Genomic DNA, 20,428 nt, shown 5'->3' with positions numbered 1-20,428 from the left:
TTTTTTGACACACAAAATATTTGTAAATCTGTGATTTAACCCAAAAATATTGTGAAGCTATTTTCAGAAATTTCTTAGAAAAATCATTTCGAATATCAATAAATTGTTTTTTTTTCTTGAAAATAGGCAATCGACATTACCAAAGTCATAAGATTTTCATGAATCAGCTGTAAAAAGCCTATCCTAGTGGCATCAAAATTACATTCATGAAAATCCATCAAAATTGTGAATCAAGAATGTAAACTGTAACTTTGACAAAATTTGTATAAAAATCTGTGAATTTATTGACTTTTCTGTGAAATTAATAACGTCGCTCAAAATGCAGCAAGGTTATATTCTTACATGAAACAGTTTTTTTATTGTTTGTAGAAAAAAATCAGGTCATCGAGGACATGATTTAAATTTTGAAAAAAAAACTATACAAAATCAGCCACAGTAGAAGGATTTTAAGTCTACAAGTTTAAAAACGATTTAACGTCGAACGCTGGAAAGACAGTGATTTACTAAAAATATATGTTCCTCACTAAAATTTTTTTCTGTGATTAAGCTCCATACTTTCAGTTTAAACTGAAGTGATGACAAATATCAGCAACAGTTTGAACAAAACAAAGTTTCTCCTTTTAAAGAGTTCAAATCTTTTTCGAATAAAATTACGATTTTTGGTCGGAAAAGCTTAGAATTCTCGTTTTCAATAAAAAAGGAAAACAAATAATCTTTTTGTGTGTAGGAAAGATTAGTAAAAAAAGTTCAAATCTATTTTAAAATCATTATTATCAATAAAATGATCAAGATTCTGTTATGCCGTTACTTGTTCAATTTTTGCTGATATTATTCACCTTGTATTGAAAAAGTGGGGTTTAGTTTCTGTTTTTGTCAAAAACATGAATTCGTTTTATTGTTCCTTTGAACTGTCAAAAATTTGTCGTTATAAAAATGACGGGAAACTCTTCTTACTTTTAATTAATATTTTTGTGCGGCCAGCCGAAAATATTTTGTTGAATTCAATGGTTCAGCAACGAGGTTTTTGGTTTGGAAATGAGATATCATTTATTTATTTCTATTCGTCAAGTCCTTAAAAGCTAACTTAGACCTATAGCAATATAACAATCTTGTCACTTAACCTATGTGATTCTCAACTCTGAATCATTCCTTGAAAACTATAATTTTGTGGGCTACCACCCAGAATAAACTGCCAATACTGTAGGGTAACTCATAACCACAAGCTGTGTTGGCTGATTTTGGCGTGCATGATGACAACATTTATATTGTTGTCATCATCATTGATCATCATTAACTGTCAACCGCTATTGTTCTCAATATACGAATTGACTAAAAAGAACGAAACCAAAACAATCGGTTTTGGTTTTGTTGAAGCGTGGCCGTGAGAAATGGAGTCCGGGAATTTCTCCGGGAGAAACTGTAGGTATCAACATATTTAAAATTAAATTTGGCCTGTTGCTAATGCTCCTCCCTGATATAATTTATTCATTCTAAATTTATAATTCATATTTGAATGATGGAAAATTTAGAGTGAAAAAAAAAACTTGCGAAAGATAATCTTTACTGTGATTTAGAACCTGCATTTTTATTTTTAAAAAGTCAGAAACTCCTTGTAAACGGAAGTGAAAATAGCACCGCTTTAGATTTTTAAATGAGGTAAGCATTAGACATCTGATATAGCTTGAAAAAGTTTTTGAAAATTCTCAACAAGCCAGCTGTAAACAGAAGATAAAAAACCAGAATTTTAAATTCCAATATATTTAAAATTTCAGATACCTATAAGTTTTTTATTTTTAAAGTTAAGTTTTATTAGAATGATTTGTCCTGATTCTGAAGTGATAACTCTTCATCGATTTAGAAAATATTTTGAAATACAAAAACACAACATCCAAACACATTCATTAAAAATGGATTTCATGCGGCATCAAAACTCTTTGTTTATTGCAATTGAATTTGTTTAGTGAAATATTGGTAACTAATAGCGTCTCAATAATGCCCAAGGATTGAACCTCAAGCAGGCGTGAAGTTTTCAAAATGTGCTAAAATTGTCAAAATTTCTACCTCTGTTATCTCACACGAGTGAACTTGCTATTAGAAATCGTCAGTGTTGTTGGGGGTAAGCATGAGGTTGAGTACAGCAACCATATATTTGCATCGTCCTGGATGATGATTTTATTTGTTTATCAGGAAATAGTTTGCCCCTGTGCCAGTGGAAAAAAAAGAAAACTGTATAAAAGACAGAAAAAAAGTTTAGAAAGTAAGACTGTCAATTGAAGTCATACGTTTGTTAAGCGCTCCGATAGAAAATTGGACTTCAATTTTAATTTTTTACTGGAAAAGCAATTGAACACTTGAAAACCAAAGGTCTTTTTACTTCTTAGAACGATCAAGATCTGTTAATCCATTAAACATGGTAGAAATTTCTAAAAATCAAAGAAATTTGAAAATTACATGTTTATAGTATTATTTTTTTTCGATTTTTTCTTCTATCCGAGCAAATAAAGAAGAAACTACCTGGTGAAGGCAATAAGTGCATGATGACAAACGAAAAAAATATTTCAAGTATTTCTGTCTTATAACCATACCCATCCCCCTTTCTGACTTTTTCAAATGTGTCATTCCATTATGATGGATTTATTTAAAAGAAAATCACTTTTCACCGATAAGGCCCAATTAACTTACAATTAAATTACGGTGATTTTGCCATGCTTTTTGAAATTTTTTTTTTCAGATTTTACTTGATTAATGATATCGGCTTGAAGATTGAATTATTTTTCAAAAGTTGCTCCTCAGTGCAATTATCTGAAAAAGCAAGAAAAGGATAATCTCAAAAATTGTAAAATCTTTGGATAAATTTTTATGTATTTCTTCCCCTTTTCATGAACGAGAAGCTTCTAAGAGTAACACCACAGACCACGTGACTTTATCACCGAGCTTGACAATCACCGGAACAGATAAGCCCCATGTGTTGAAGCATGATGAAAAATTCAGACACGCACAGCAGCCAGCCGCAGCAACATTTCACCTGTAACTCGGCCAAAAATCCGGTAAACACATTCCCCGCGTAATGATGATTTAAGACCACGCCAACCACTAACCAACGACGAAAAAATAAAACATAACAACCACACGTGTGTGTTGAGCTTAGGATAGAGAAAAAAAAAGTAAAACAACGAAACCACATCGTTCCGGAAGTGCCGAAAGACATCACGGGAGCCGCAATATCCTGGCCAAGTAACAAACACCTCAACGATGGCAGCCAGATAAAGCGGATTTTACTTCCGCTACGACATATGAATAATAGCGTGAAAAATCTACCACTTGGGTCGGAACCGATTTGCCAGAAAATATCCTCGCTCTGGAACCATCTACAAGTTAGCGAGATCCTTCGCTCCCCCCTTTTTACCCACAAACCCCCGGAAAAAAACACCTGCCATTATTACTGGAAAGCGTTTTCCGGAAAACGTGCGTGTGGGGGTGAATGTGTGTTGGATCCCCAATCTTCTCGACAAAGCCGAGAGGGATAAATTAGATCCTGCCTGGGCCTTCCCATTATTAATGCGTGTCGGTTGAGTGACGACGACGAGGACGACGACGTTCCAACCATCAGAAGGGATGTTTTCGGGATTCCTCCGGTCGGGGTAACAGGGTTGGCCACAAAAACGCAACACAGCCCTGCAGGGTAATGCTAATCTGTGAACAAATATCCCTATTACCCCTGTTCCGGAGACCCTTGCGGATGCTATCCCAATTCGGTGATGAGTGGATTAGTTTTCGGGTAAAAAATTATTGATGAAATTTGTAAAATTGAATGTTTAAAAAAATTAAAATAAATAATTATTATAGCCGAAAAAACTAAATTTTAAAAACTACCAGTGCATGTGAGTAGAAGTTTAAACCAAAAAGGTGGATTTTGCAATTTTGTTAGAACAAACTGTGCCAAATATCCATACAAACATGAGCGTCGTTGAGCGACCCTTAAGAGTAACCAAAAGAGCTGAAATTTGACATGTGCCCTTCTTCCAGGCCAAAGAACGATTTAAGACCACTATAAGCTCCAATTTCGAATCATGACTCTATTTTTGGACCATTGTAAAACATATAATGACATGTTGTTTTTTAAAGAAATAGGGTAATGGGCCTATTTTGGGCCGCTTTGGGAAGTGGTGATGCAATTTCTTGAAATAAAAAAAGTTAATGTTGAATTTTTTACTGCTGTATCCATTTATTGCTAGGATCAAGGGTTATTCTATCGATCTTTCGAAACATATCGTCGTTTGTTGCAATGCAACAAGATTTAAGCCTAAAAACTTGTTTATTCGATAGTTACTCTGGGCGGTATTTTGAACCACCATGTTCCTACGATGGACCTCCCTCATGGCCTATTTTGGATCAACCTTAAACTAAGTAAGATATTTTTTCGAATTTCACTACAGTTGCGATAGAAATTGGTGATAACGTATAATTTAGTTATCCTTTCTTTTTTTTAACTCTCGTTGTCAAGTTTCACTCACGTTAATTCTTTTGATAATCAATTTTCTTCAACTTTTCCTAACACTGTTTCTAAACTTGTTTGTTGGATATTTAGTACTTCATACAACACAATATTATTAGCTTGTACAACTGTTCTGTTAAACAAACATTGGTGATAAGAAGAAGGTATCTACCAACTGAAAACTTCTCTGTTTATATAGTTCTTTTTAAATGCTTTGGACATTCCGGAAGCACACGGCAATTTTGATGACACTTGTTGTGCAGTGTAAAATACTGGTCAGTTTTCTGTGGCTATTTGACTTAACTTAATGATCGAATTTTAAAACCCAACAACCCCCTGGCTTGCAGGTGACTTAATGATAAGTTGGAAAAGTTCTTCGTCATCAGCTCCGCGACACTAATTCGGTTTTTTGTTTTCTTGCAAAACCTAAGTTGATTTTCTTTAGACTTAATACTGTAGCGTAGCTATGTAAACTGCCACCAAAAGTTTGGGATCACCTCCTCAAAAACATGAAAATTGTGATCAGCTATATCTACTGGGGACGATTTTCGATCACCGCTAATTGTTATTATCGATTTTGGTTGATATTTTTCGGTGAAAATTCAGTTAAATCCAAACAACTTCTTTACGTTTAGGCTTACTGTTTTGTTTCGGCCATCTTCAGAAATACTGTATTTCATAAAATTTAAAAAATAGAATATTATACAAAAATTTTTAAGAATGAAAGTTTAACACAATTTTCCGTCACTTTTATCTACACTAGAAGCACTTACAATTGTTTCGCCGTGTGCTTTCCTAACGGCTGTCTAACTTACTTTGAGTTAGATTTTGAACCGCTTCTAGTAGTTTGCGATTTGCGTTCTTGGTGACGTCGTGCAGTCGGTTGTTGTCGTCGTGTGTGGGGTCGTCGTATGTGGGGTCGTCGTTTTCGAATTCTTTCTTGAGAACTGTGTCGTCGCTCTTAGTTTTTATATTATTAAGCTGTATATTTGAGATTAGATTTTTTTTTTAATTTTTTGAAATACAGTTTTTCTGAAGACGGCCGAAACAAAACATTAAGCCAACAGCCAACAAACAGAAAGCCGAAACGTAAAGAAGTTGTTTGGATTTGACTTAATTTTCACCGAAAAATATCAACCAAAATCGAGGATAACAGCTATATCTACGTCATCTTATGACATTTTGGAATTCTCTTGATCTTATTCAAGAGATCGTGAGCAAAACCTTCTCTATATGTTTTTTTGAAAAAGGTTAATATCGAGTTTTTACGACTTGATTTTAGCTTAAAGTTGGAACATCTTTCAAAAACTGAACTTAAAATTTAAACACGATCATCTCAAGTTGAGGTGGAACAAATTTCAGAATTGGAGTTGTATTCGAATCTTTTTTTCATACTTATCAATAAACAAAACTTTAAAATGCATTTTCTTTCCTTTAGAAGCGATTTTAGACGATTTTTAGCTTAATCTGGAATCAAGACAATCTTTTTTTGAAATTTGACCCCACCCTGAAATAATCGGGTTTGAATTTGAAGTTTAGTTTTAGAAAGTTGTCCTCACTTTAAGTTAAATTCAAGTCATAAAAACTCACTATAATTAAAAAAAAAAAACCATACGAAAAAGTTTTGCTCCCGATCTCTTTAATGAGATCAAGAGAATTCCAATATGTTATAAGATGGTGGAGATATAGCTAATCAAAATATTCATGATTTTGAGGGGTGATTCCAAACTTAAGGCTGGCAGTGGACATGGATTCAAGTAACAAACATCCTTTAACCATCTTAAATTCAGATTTTCCGCTGAAAAATTAATAGAAGTTAACTTTTATAATTACAAATTACATTTGTTTTTCCAAAATTCCTAAACGTTGAGCATAATTTTTATTTCTTAAATCGCGTAACTTCATGGGCTGAACTACATATTCAGAAATTTTTTGGTTGTTAGGGGAAGTACTGTAAAAAAAATCAATCCCTTGAGAAGGGCATTACTGGAATAAAATAACAAACCCCTGAGAGGGGCAGTACAGGAAAGAAGTTACAAACCCCTTAGAGGGCAGTTCAGGAATAAAGATACAAACTGAAGAGGGGCAGTACAGGAATGAAGATACAAACCCCTGAGAGGGGCAGTACCGGAGTAAAAGAACAAACCTCTGAGAGAGGCTGTACAGGAATGAAGGCACAAACCCCTGAGAGGGGCAGAACAGCAATAAAAGTACAAACTCCTGAGAGGGGCTGTACATAAATGAAGTTAAAACCCCCGAGAGAGGCAGTACAGAAATAAACGTACAAACCCCTGAGATTGGCAGTACATAGAAATAAAAGTACAATCCTCTGAGAGGGGCAGTACAGGAATAAAAATACCAACCCTGAAAGGGGCAGTACAGAAAATAAGACAGGAACTACAGGAAATAAAAGTACACTTCCCTGAAAGCGGTAATACAGGAATGAAGCTAAAAATACCTTAAAGGAGCAGTACAGGAATAAAAGTACAAACCCCTGAGAAGTACAGTACAGAAATGAAAGTTCAAAAACGTGAGAGAGGGAGTACAGAAACAAAGGTACAAACCTCTAAAAGGGGCTGTACAGAAATAAAAGTATAAAACCCCTTAGAGGAGCAGTACAAGGATAAAAGGTTCAAATTTCTGAAAGGGGCTGTGAAGGAATAAAAGTACAAGAGGCAGAACAGGAATCTAGGTACTAACTCCTGAGAGGGGTAGTAAATCAATTGAAGAGCAAACCCCTAAGAGGGGCAGTACAGGAATGAAGGTACCAATCCCTGAGATGGGCAGTACAGGAATAAAATTTCAAACCTCTGATAGAGGCAGTACGAGAAATGAGCTGAAAATCCCTGAGAGGGGCAGTACAGGAGTAACAGTTCAATTCCCTGAAAGCGGCAATACAGGAATGAAGTTACAGTACTGGAATATAAGAACAAACCCCTGAGAGGGGAAGAACAGGAATAAAAATTCAATTCCTTGAGTGGGGCTGTAAATGAATAAAGGTACAATAAAGGTACAAATCCCTAAGAAGGCCAGTACTGGAATAAAAGATCAAACTCCTGAAAGGGGCGGTACAGGAATTAAAGAACAAATTCTTGAGAGGGGCTATACAGGAATGAAGATACAAACCCCTGAGAGGGGCAGCACAGGAATGAAAAAACAAGCATCTGAGAAGGGCTGTACAGGAATGAAGGCACATACCTCTGAGAAGGGCAGTACAGGAATAAAAGTACAATTCCCTGAGAGGGGCAGTACAGGAATGAAGGTACAAATCCCTGAGAAGAGCAGTACTGGAATAAAAGAACAAATCCCGGAAAGGGGCGATACAGGAATAAAAATTCAAAATCCTGAGAGGGGCAGTACAGAAATGAAGGTACAAATCCCTGAGAGGGGCGGTACAGGATTAAAAGTACAAACTCCTGAGAGGGGCAGTACAGGAAATAACGTCAAAATCTCTGAGGGGGGCAGTACAGGCATAAAAGTACCATTCCCTGAGAGGGACAGTACAGGAATCAAAGTACGAATCCCTGAAAGGGGCAGTACTGTATACCATCACAGTTCTTTAAACTCTACCAGCACGTTCGTTTCTAAATCATACACAACCACAGGTCAACAATGTTATGTAACCTTTAGCTTGAAAACGATCGAATTTCTTCCAGTAAAAATCTAAACATCTCGACGGTGAATAACGATCAGGGCATCTATGTCTGTTATGGGCACTAGACCGCTGCAAAAAATGACTTTTGCTCCCATATGTTTTTTCGATGCCTTTTGGGTCACCAAGCATCAGTGTAAAATTTGAGATGATTTGGTTGATTCCTGAGTTAGCGCAACGCGATTCAATTTTGTATGGAAATTTGTATGGAAGAAGAAATTTTTGCACATTAAATCATCCAGAAAATTCAAATAAGCTTGAAATTAAGTCGGTCTTTAATTTTTAGTTTTGACTATTCTTAAGCTTCATTTTTTGCTTACATGACAAGCAGCTAAGAATTTCATGAAAAAAGTTATAACCATTTCAAAATAAAAAATCTGAATCCATTGAAAAGTATTCAAAAATGGCAAACTTTGCTTGCTAGAGCTGTTAATAATTGCATGAAATGTTTTTGCAAAGGCTTTATATGTCAATAAATTCTCTGGCAATGCAAAGCAGTTTTTTGAGATTTTTTATTTCCGTCATACTGTTATACAGCTTTCAAACAAGCAGTGAAAAACAATATAATTAATAAATTGAATTTTGAAAACAAAAATTTTATAAAACATTGAATATCTTTCCTGGGGTACAATTTAGGTTTGTGCTTTGTTCACATGAAATGTACTGCAAGAATTAAGGAACATTTTTTATCCAAAGTTTTATTTTCTGGAACTTTCAGAACATCTCTGGCGATTTTTGAATGAAAAATTTTGTTTTCCCATACAAATTTCCATACAAAATTAAAACTCGTTGCGCTAATTCAGGACTGGATTTATCGCTTCCAAAAATTTTATTGCTATTTCTGGCAGCAAAAACAACAAAAAAAAGTTATGGGAGGTGTAAAAATTTAAGAATTTGAAATTGTCATACAAAGCTTGCAGCGGTCTAATGGGCACTCAGCTGAATTATACAACCACGAAGCAACACAACGAAATTTCAAACAATAAAAAAACTATTTCTTCAAATCACTTAACGTTAAAAAACAAAAAAGTTATTATCAACCTCTGAAAACTTTTTCTTACTATTTTTGTTTTTCCATAATGTTAACAACACGCTGAAAAAATTATACATCAAAGTGTGAATGCAATTACCGGAACAAATCTTTTTCTACATTTTGATTGCTATATATTGTAAACATTCGAACATGTGCTTGGTAATGAGCTTGACTCTACTAAAAGTAAGTACTTCGACATACTTGGCAAATAGATGTTTTCTACGCAAGATGTTTTATCAATTTTTTCATATCAATTCCAAAGAATTATTCTTGGCAATATGCTTCAGACTCTTCTAAAGTTTTTAAAAATGTTTCTTGGCCAGGAGCTTAGCTCTTCTCAAGTTATCAGTTACATTTTTGTTGGCAATGAGCTTAACTCTACTCAAGATGTTCTGGTTTTCATTTTGGTTAAAGACAGCAGTTGGCTTGGCAATGATTAAAACTCTACTCCAGCTGTCGAAAATTTTTGGCAAGAAGTTAAACTAAAACCCAATACCATTTTTTGGAATCGGTTAGCTTCTTTTTAAGGCGATCAAAGAATTTGTTTTATTTCAATAAAAAAAATATTCATTTCTTACGCTGAACTTCTATTCCGATATTGTTTTTAGTTGTTTTTTAATTTTAAATCAGCTTGAGTTGTTTTAATCTTTAAGACCGAACTTTTCATTACATAGTTTTTTTTTTTAATTTCAATATTTCGCTCATGCTATTTTTCAATTAATGAAAATTTAGTTAGTAATTTTTTTCACTGCCATGTCAACATTAATTTTCTGTTAAATGAATGAATTTAAAACTTTGCAACAGTTGAAACGTACTAACCGATTTCTCCGATGCAGCTTCTTCGGGCAGGATCGCTATTGTAATATTTGGCCCTACTCAATATTACCAAAAACTGTTCTACAATCGCTCCGTAAAATACACATACACATACATACATTATCAATAACGGAAACTTCAAAGAAACATTCAAAATTCTTAACTTATTCTCTCAAAATACCTGGAAAGCATTCCTCAAGCCGATCCATCTCCCATCGGACTGCAAAAATGGTTTGGGGCCGAATCGAATTAGTTAGATTCCAATAAAAATGCCACTCCGAATGATTCGGGCAGGAAAATCTGCTCCCCTAGGAGGCACACTGGATCACTGGACCTTCTCCATTCATCCACCCACTCAGCCAGCATCCCCCAGCATCTGGTGTGCTGATGAACAGATTGAGAAATCTTCTTTGATATGCTGATTTGCAAATCAAATTCCGGATCGCATCACTAAGCGATTGATGCCTCCCAGATTTCCCAGTAGCCTGGCTGTTTGTAGCAGCCTCAGCAACGGCATCAGAATGAAACAATTCATTACTCTTGAGGGGAATCGGAATGAGGGTGGACTCGGAATGCCGAGGGAGGGGGATAGAAAACGAGCTTCCATTAATCATCGGGACACTTTTGCTATTAGTTTCCGTTTGACAGGTCCAAGATTGAGGGAAACCCTGGACCCGGCACTTGGAAATGGAACTGTGCCCATTGGGTTTTCCCATCCACTTGTTAATATGTATATTTGAGTGGAATCTAGAATGAGCAAGAAATGACGATAGGAAGAACAGAAGAAAAGAAAAAAAAATGGACGACCAACTGGACCCTGGGTTTCCGCAAATAAAATGATTCCTTTCATCGGTTCTGATCGAGCGTAAGGTTTTTGCCACACAATTTTCCCACCCATTCAAGAATATGTATGAGAGGAGGCACATCGATCAAGTGATTTTGCCTGCGGCTTGAGGAAGGTGCCAGAATAAGAGCCATTCAGAACAACAACGGAAAAAACGGAAGGTGGACACAATGCACACAACATTCTGATGCACCATTTTTGTACGGATGCTTGAATGACAAATTCTTACAGATTGGTTCGTTCCATTGAAGCACTTTTAGAGCCTGAATGGTGAATTTGCTGTCAATGAGGCATGTAGCATTTTTTTTTTATATGCATGATTCTAGAGAATCGATACAGAACGAAGTTTTTTAACTAAAATAAAAATTTTCAAACTTAATTACTGAAATCTGAAGCAGATGCTAGCCTCAAACGGTTGAATCATACTCCGAATTTCAGATTTTGTGTTTCAGACTTCGAATTTTGGATTTCAGATTTTGTATTTTATACATTCGACTTCCCACTTTCGACTTTGGACTTTCAAGATTCGACTTTTGACATTCAACTTTTGACATTCGACTTATGTCTTTCGACTTTCACCTTTCGACTTCGCACTTTCAAGTTTCGACTTTCGACATTCGACTTTCGATTTTCGACTTTCGATTTTTGACTTTCGACTTTCGACTTTTGACTTTCGACTTTCGACTTTCGACTTTCGACTTTCGACTTTCGACTTTCGACTTTCGACTTTCGACGTTCGACTTTCGACTTTCGACTTTCGACTTTCGACTTTCGACTTTCGACTTTCGACTTTCGACTTTCGACTTTCGACTTTCGACTTTCGACTTTCGACTTTCGACTTTCGACTTTCGACTTTCGACTTTCGACTTTCGACTTTCGACTTTCGACTTTCGACTTTCGACTTTCGACTTTCGACTTTCGACTTTCGACTTTCGACTTTCGACTTTCGACTTTCGACTTTCAAATTTCGACTTTCGAGTTTCGACTTTCGACTTTCGACTTTCGACTTTCGACTTTCGACTTTCGACTTTCGACTTTCGACTTTCGACTTTCGACTTTCGACTTTCGACTTTCGACTTTCGACTTTCGACTTTCGACTTTCGACTTTCGACTTTCGACTTTCGACTTTCGACTTTCGACTTTCGACTTTCGACTTTCGACTTTCGACTTTCGACTTTCGACTTTCGACTTTCGACTTTCGACTTTCGACTTTCGACTTTCGACTTTCGACTTTCGACTTTCGACTTTCGACTTTCGACTTTCGACTTTCGACTTTCGACTTTCGACTTTCGACTTTCGACTTTCGACTTTCGACTTTCGACTTTCGACTTTCGACTTTCGACTTTCGACTTTCGACTTTCGACTTTCGACTTTCGACTTTCGACTTTCGACTTTCGACTTTCGACTTTCGACTTTCGACTTTCGACTTTCGACTTTCGACTTTCGACTTTCGACTTTCGACTTTCGACTTTCGACTTTCGACTTTCGACTTTCGACTTTCGACTTTCGACTTTCGACTTTCGACTTTCGACTTTCGACTTTCGACTTTCGACTTTCGACTTTCGACTTTCGACTTTCGACTTTCGACTTTCGACTTTCGACTTTCGACTTTCGACTTTCGACTTTCGACTTTCGACTTTCGACTTTCGACTTTCGACTTTCGACTTTCGACTTTCGACTTTCGACTTTCGACTTTCGACTTTCGACTTTCGACTTTCGACTTTCGACTTTCGACTTTCGACTTTCGACTTTCGACTTTCGACTTTCGACTTTCGACTTTCGACTTTCGACTTTCGACTTTCGACTTTCGACTTTCGACTTTCGACTTTCGACTTTCGACTTTCGACTTTCAAATTTCGGCTTTCGAATTTCGACTTTCGACTTTCGACTTTCGACTTTCGTCTTTCGTCATTCGACTTTCGACTTTCGACTTTCGACTTTCGTCTTTCGTCATTCGACTTTCGACTTTCGACTTTCAACTTTCGACTCTGGACTTTCGACTTTCGACTTTCGACTGCCTCAGGTTTTTTTGATTGTTTTTTTCAAAATGTTCTGTTATGAAGAAAAATTTCCCGAAAAAAAAATCTCATCACGAATTCCATAAATTCGATCGTACACCGATCGTAAATCACAAAGATTTTCATTAAACATCGTGCATAGGTCCTGGTTTTTATCCGCTAACACCCGCCATTTGTGGCCTGGCAGCAGCATCGTCGTAGCTGTGTTCAGTTTATCAATTAATTTCGCTCAATTAAACCCGAACGACATTCTTTCCCCACACTTGAATTTGTTGCCCGAGGAGGGAAAAGTGGGAGGAGAAATGTGGTTGAAGAAAGTCACTTGCTCGCACTTCCAATCGGCACCTTGTGAATGGGTCCTAAGGGCGGGAAAGCTAATATCGTGACATCCTCAATCGAAAAGGCAGTGAGGTACAGTCGAAAAAGTTTTCACATAGGAGGGCATGACTTGATGATAATAAAATTAAGGAACTTCAGTCCTTAATAGATCAATTTGTTGAAAGTTAGTTAAAAAGTTGAGTAGAATGGAAATCGAAAGGACCCACCCAAAAATTCCGCCCCTGTCCAGGAAAGCGTTCCTTTATTGCCCTTTGGTGGTGATTCAACTATTCGGAAAATCTGTCACTGGAATTGCTAAGCGGAAAGCGTTCAGCCAACATTGCGTTGTGATTAATGATTGCGCTAGCTGGGACTCTTGGTCGGTCGTTAATACAATAGTGCTGATACACGAGTAGGTATCCGTTTTTTCTAGTCTAGCTAGTACCTACTTAGAACATGGATCGAATTGATTGGATTGAAGATGAGAAAACTAAAGAGCAGGGGGTTAATCGTAGCAGCAGAAAGCGCTGTTGAACTTGAAAATATATGATAAATGCTACAAATTTGAACAAAAATTACGAAATGTCGATGTACTGAACTTTTTCGGTCTGGTTTCCTGAATTTTATTGAAAAAAGCCCGGAGTTCTCCGGAATTTATTCACTTTTTTACCAAATAATAGAAAAAAATATAAGTTGTGTTGTAAAAAGTTTTTAATTATGTGTCCAAAATGAAATTTTGAGAAAGTTGTATAAAATAGTCATATACGTTTTGGAAACCTTAAATTCGACTTTAAATCTGCTGATAAGTGTTGATAAAAAAAATTTCATGATTGTTGTTGAGTAATTGTTGGATTTTGGCAAATTTTCCCAGATAATCCCAGATATTGCCCAGACTTTTGAGCGACAATTTCAAAATCAGATGTACGGATTTTGTCAGGTTTTCAGATAAAATACCCCAAATTTGTCCGGCCAAAAAACGGGCTCAAATTTTTTTTCATCTGGGATTTTAAACTTGTTTGCTTATTCATCCCGTTACGGGCTCAAAAAAAAAAATCTGGCAACCTTATTTTAGCTCCTGTTGATGCTGCAGAATAATGTTCCGACAGGTATCAATATCAATACTAATTTTATAAATAATAATAATAATAAAAAAAATAAGACAAGATGGAAGAGAATGTTGAAAAAATTTCAAGCGAGTGAACAACAAAAAATAAATTTCCTTTAAGAAAATTTTTCATAATTCTGTGGGCTTTCCACACATTAATAAGCACCTATGAAGCTTATTTATAAGTTTCTATGAAGTCTTTGATCATTTGTTTTATGAGAGCTTTTAAACTAGCCCTCAGAGCTCACTCAAAATAACGGATTCAATTGGCAAAGAAAATTTATTTTCAACGTTGGGAGTTCTGTAATTTTTAACGAATGCGTCAAAATACTAGGATTTTAAAACTGAAAAAAACGTTCACTTTTCCATATCTGATGCATTTAATCAATCTCTTGTAGCCTAAGAGATTTTGTAAAGTATTTAAATATAAAATAATGTCAAAGATAGGCGTCCCTTGAAAAAAAACCTTACTTATGAAATTTTATGCACGAATTGTCAGTCAGTTATTTTTCCAGAAAAAAGGTGTATTCAAATAAAGCGAATATTATTGAAGATTCAATTCAGTAATTAAAGTTGTGAAAACCGCTAGATGGTGTCATTAAAATAAATTTTATTCGACCATCAAACTGGTATTTTGTTATACAAAGACTGTTAGTTTTAAGCAAGTTTCAGAAAATGTTTCTCAGCTTTATTCAAGTTTTATGCCAGCAGAGCCATCGCAGGGTTAAAACCTTCTCCAAGTACTCTCTTCAGATTTAAATTTTCTTATTAATCAAAGCTTTATTGAAGTTTTGTCTCAACTTCGTTAGGAGCTTATCTCAAAAGAAAAACTTAAACACTACGTGAGTATTCTCTCTATCCCCAACAAGCATTAAAAGAGTTTCATTTAAGATTGCCATCTTGCTTGGGTTTATCGGGTTTTCCCGGATATCTAATTCAAAATTTGTGAACAGTTCAGCCCGGCCCCGTTGCCTAGATTTCATTAAAAAAAATCTGGATATTGCCTGGATTTGGCAAATCAAGCTAAACATAAACAAACTATGTTGAAAGAATATTTTATTTTTGCTTCCAAAACAAAATTTTGTTATTTTATCAATTTCTGCCTTCAAAACAAATTTTTTTCAGCAAGTTTTGCAAAAATACTCATGAAATGTTTTTTAGAAGCAAAAAAAAAATCTATTTCAAATCCTTCGATAAGTTTTGATGATAATTTTTCCATTAATTTTCATTTTAATTGATGTTGAGTAATTTCTGGGTTTTTAACAAATTTGTCCGGAAATTGCCAGGATTTTTGTTCGTCAATTTTGAAATCAAATGGCCGGATTTTGTCGGATTTACGTTTCTTCTTTCAAGAAAAGAAACAAAAATAGTGATTTCAGTCTCAAATTAAAGTCTTTTGATTTGATCCACAATTCAATTGATTTGGACCTTAGTAATAAATGTAAGTAGTCTTAGATTTAATGAAACTTTGATTTTTTTTTTCAAACAAAAAGCTACCATACAGAATTGAATAGGGTAAAACAATTCTTAACAAATTTATTGTTCGCAGTTTAAGTGATTTCCTCCTAAGCAAATGCGTTATTTAAGATAAACTTTTTTTATATTAAAAAAAGCTCGTTTAGTTGAACTGCTGAAAAAAAAAATTAATTCACGATTGCAAATTTTTTGTTTGAAAAATGTTAGCTTAGGGAATATGATTTAACTTTAACACTTTGATGCCCAAGGTTGAGAAACATCCTTCATACTCAAACAGCTGTACCTTGACATGACCTGGGTTGTATTTTACCAAATAATTTAAGTTAATTTTGAATTTATGATCATTGTCTGCAGCAAGCCCGAGAAATAAAAACGAAACTAAAAATGTTCAATAAGTAAAAAATTCATTTTCTAAAACCATTTTTTTTCTCACGACCACCACACAAGCTTGGAAAAATGCTTAGTTTACAGATATTGTTCTAAATGAACCAGATCAAGGTTTTAAGTCAATGCAATTTCTGGTAAGTTATTGGAAAATTATTCAAAATTGTGTTCTTTTATCCGCATTGGAAATTTGATTGAAAATAAATTTTAGGTAGTCTGATTTTTAAATTTGAAATCAATATTTCAGAAACAACTTAAAATAAATGCGAATTGAAATAAAGAATAAAAACGGTATTTGAACCTTCGGATATAAAAACCGCACAGACATAGAATACCATTAAAAAAAACCCGAACATTGCCAGGATTTTTTCACTTAATTTGGCTAATAAAATAAAAGAAAAACAAATTGTGTAATATTTTTTTTATTAATTTATGCCTCCAAAACGATTTTTTTTACGCAAGTTTTGCAAAAACAATCATGAAAGGTTTTTAAATGCCCTTAAAACTATTTCAAACCTTTCAACGAGTTTTGATAAAAATTATTTTATCCATTTTTTTCAAGATTTTTGTTGAGTAATTTCTGGATTGTGATACAATTTGTTTTCATATTGCCCGGATTTCTGGTCGTCAATTTTTAAATCAAATAACCGAATTTTGCCAGTTTTATATATAAAATTACCCGAATTGGTCCGGCCCTGATATGTGGTTAAAAAAAAATCTGCAGTCTATGTTTAAAGTTTAAATTGAAATTTAAGTTTGGCTAGAAATAATAACGAAACCAAAAATGTTAAAAAATAAAGAAAAGTGAGAATCAAGGTTTCAAAACAATTCCTGGTAAGTCATAAAGAAATTATTCAAAATTATGTTCCTTCTTCTGAACTAGAAATTGCTTGAAAAAAATTTGAAGCAGTCTTGTTTACAAATTGAAAATCAATATTTCCGAAACATCAGAAAATTAATGAGAATTTAAACATAGAATAAAACGGTTTTTGAACCTTCGGACATAAGAATGCACAGGCATAGAAAACATTAAAAATAACAAAAAAAATTAAGAAGAAATTAAATCATCTTTTCAGAAATAAACCACTTTGAGAAATGAGTTTGCAAAATTATAGCTAATGTTGAGATATATTCATATTAATTTACATTTCATTTCATCATTTTAAATGGAAGGATGATTGAAAAATTTCGCTGTAATATCTTGAATTAAAAAAAAAATAACGTTTTGAAAAGAGAAGTCTCGAGTAGCAAAAAAAAAATTTGAATTTCACTAAATTAATTCAAAACACAAAATAGATCATCGAAATCAATTTGACAAACAGAAGAAAATATTTTAGAAAATAAATAAGCAAAACAGTAAAAAAGTTAAAATTTTTAAGTATATCTTTCAAAAACATTTCATTATTTTCATGGCATTCGAGTCTTAAATTTTTCAAATTTGTAATAATAAGCTTGTTTATGTATTCATAATATAACATGATCAACTCACAATGAAAATCTCATACTGCTAAAGTAAAGGATGGGAAATGGAAGATTTCTCTTGTGATCAATAAAAATTTAATGAAATATTCAAAGCAAATACCCATGAGGTTAACATCGCGCATTATTATTTAGCATCGAAGTCGCTACCTCAAATCCTTTTTCAAATTTTTCATCAAATTATAAAAAAAACATGATTGTTTTCAATATGAAAATTTGAAATACTTTAAACGAGTGAAACGATTCAAAAATTTGCAAGGTAGATTTCAGGAATATTTGTCATTTAAGACAGAGCAAACTTATTAAAAATATTTCAAAAAAATTAGTTTTTATATTTTGAACTTTTTTGATAATAATTTATTTTATTTTGATACAGTTTTGAAAATTCCGAGAATTTGAACCATTTTGATAATTATTTCAATTCTAGTAGTTTGGCTGTTTTATAATATTCGAAACAAAGGGCAATTTTGCCATTTTGTCAATTCCGACTATCTAGCTAATTTCTTAATTTTTTTAATTTTGAAAACTTAGACAATTCCAACAATTTTGACAATTTCTTAAATTTAAACAATTTCGACAATTTAATTCGAAAATACTGATGGTATAAAAAAATTCTAAAATTTTGATATGACTCAGAATTAAGAAACCTATACTGATTTCATTAAACTTTGACAATCCTTAAAGTTTTGAAAGAATCATAAATAGTTTCAATCATGTCTTAATTTACCAACTACAAAGTTTATTCAAATTTGCTGAACAAATAAAAAAATTGCAAAATTAATTTTTTTTAAAAAGGTAAAGTTTTTTTTTTAATAAATGGTGATTATAAAAAATCATTGAATTTGCCAAAACTTCCAAAAACTGTATAATATTTTCTATATTTTCAAGGCTTAAGAAACTTTCTTAAACTGTATGAACTGAAAAATTTGGCCAAATTGTCAAAATATACATATTCGTTTTCAAATATCGAAAAGCAACTCTTTTCTTACAAATCAGCATGGTTTGCAATCTCGAATAAATTTGATAATTTGGGTTTAGATTATGATGCTAAATTAAATAAACAATGACAATTTGACAACATTGTTGTTACCATCTGCTAGTGAAAATTTGACGATTAAAAATGAACATTTGTTAATTAATTTGAAAAACAGTTACTTTTGTTTTCAAAAACACAGAAATATATTTCAAGAAGCAAACTACGTTATTAGATGCCGGAAAAAAATATTTTTCACACACTTTGAGTCACCAGGCATCAGTGTGAAATAGAAGGTGATTAAGCTGCATCCGGAATGAGTGAATTTGACCCTTTAATGCAAAGTGTTGTTTTAAAACAACACTAATAAAAATCCAAGTATCTCGAAAACGTGTGAATGTTTTTGAGTGATGTATTTACAGAAAATATTTAAGAGAATAATAGAAATTAGACCATGGTATTTATATCAAAATATTTTAATGTTTCTATGAGATATTAAACAAAATATGCAAAAAAATTGCAAAATACAATTTTTTTTAGAAATGATTTTTGGAAATTCGCTGTTATTTCTTCAAATTTGCAAATTCTAACAAATTTTTTAACCTCAATCAATCGCAAACACCTTTATGCCTGTGATTGACAAAGTTTAAAAAAATTTGCAAAATTGTTTTGAAATTATTTAAGAATTTCATAATTTTTCAATTTTGATGGGTCATTATTTGAATAATACTCAAAATATCGACTTCAAACCTGTTGAGTTTTGTTATTCGAGTTAAAATGTTATTCTTCTACTGAATAAATAACTGCTTTCATCTTTAAAAAAATATCATGCATTAAAAGGTTAAATTCGCTATGGATATTTATGTGGAAGAATTTTTAGCGTGCTTATTTCTTCAAAAATAAATTATCATTTTCAAATTTCTTCCTTAAATTATTGTTTATACTCATTCCTAAGTTTCATTGTTTTGCAAGTATGAATCAAAGCCCAGTTTTTGATGGAAAAAGTTAAAATCATTTCTGAAAAAAAACTTAATTCAATCAAACAAGTGAGCTAGCTTTCTGTAGCTTTTGCGAAATTTCTTTCTATGATTAACCAGCTTTTTAATTAGTTTGGAGCCAGAGTAGCTTAAGACCTTTAAAATTATTTTTTATTTTTTTATATAACATTGAAAATCAATTTTATGATACAAAACACCAACAAAGTTTCTTCAAATTTAATGTTTTCTCACATTTAATAAGAATTGCTTTCTAAATTACAAGAGATGTTTTAACCGTGAGCATAAATAAAAGGTAAGGGAAGTGTTTAGTACACGAAAAAAAAACCATACAAAGCATGCATAAATCTATCACAAATTGTTCCTCAAGTTTCTTTTTCATTGAAGACTTAAGTTTTTACTTGAATTGGTGCAAAATTCGATTTTCACTTAAACTAACTTAGACACAAATGGCATAATGCTAGTGAAGTGTCCAAATTAAAGCCTTAAAAACTTTAACTAATAAACAAAGGACAAAATCGTCGTTTCTAATTAGGGCAACTTGGGCACCAGACCGCTGCAAGCTTTGTATGGAAATTTCAAACTCTTAAATTTTTCCACGTCCCATTTTTTTTTTGGTTGATTTTGCTGCCAGGAAAATACAATTTAAATTTTGGAAGTGATACAATTAGCACAACGAGATTGAATTTTGTATGGAAATTCGTATGGCAAAACAAAATTTTTCCATCACAAATTGTCAGAGATGTACTGAAAGTTCCAAAAAATATAACTTTAAAGGATTTTATTTATTTTTTCAGTACAATTCATGTCAACAAAGCAAAAACCTGATTTGTACCCCAG

The sequence above is a fragment of the Uranotaenia lowii genome, chromosome 1, assembly GCF_029784155.1.
Source record: "Uranotaenia lowii strain MFRU-FL chromosome 1, ASM2978415v1, whole genome shotgun sequence".
NCBI classification, from domain to species: domain Eukaryota; kingdom Metazoa; phylum Arthropoda; class Insecta; order Diptera; family Culicidae; genus Uranotaenia; species Uranotaenia lowii.
This window is presented reverse-complemented; position numbering follows the sequence as displayed.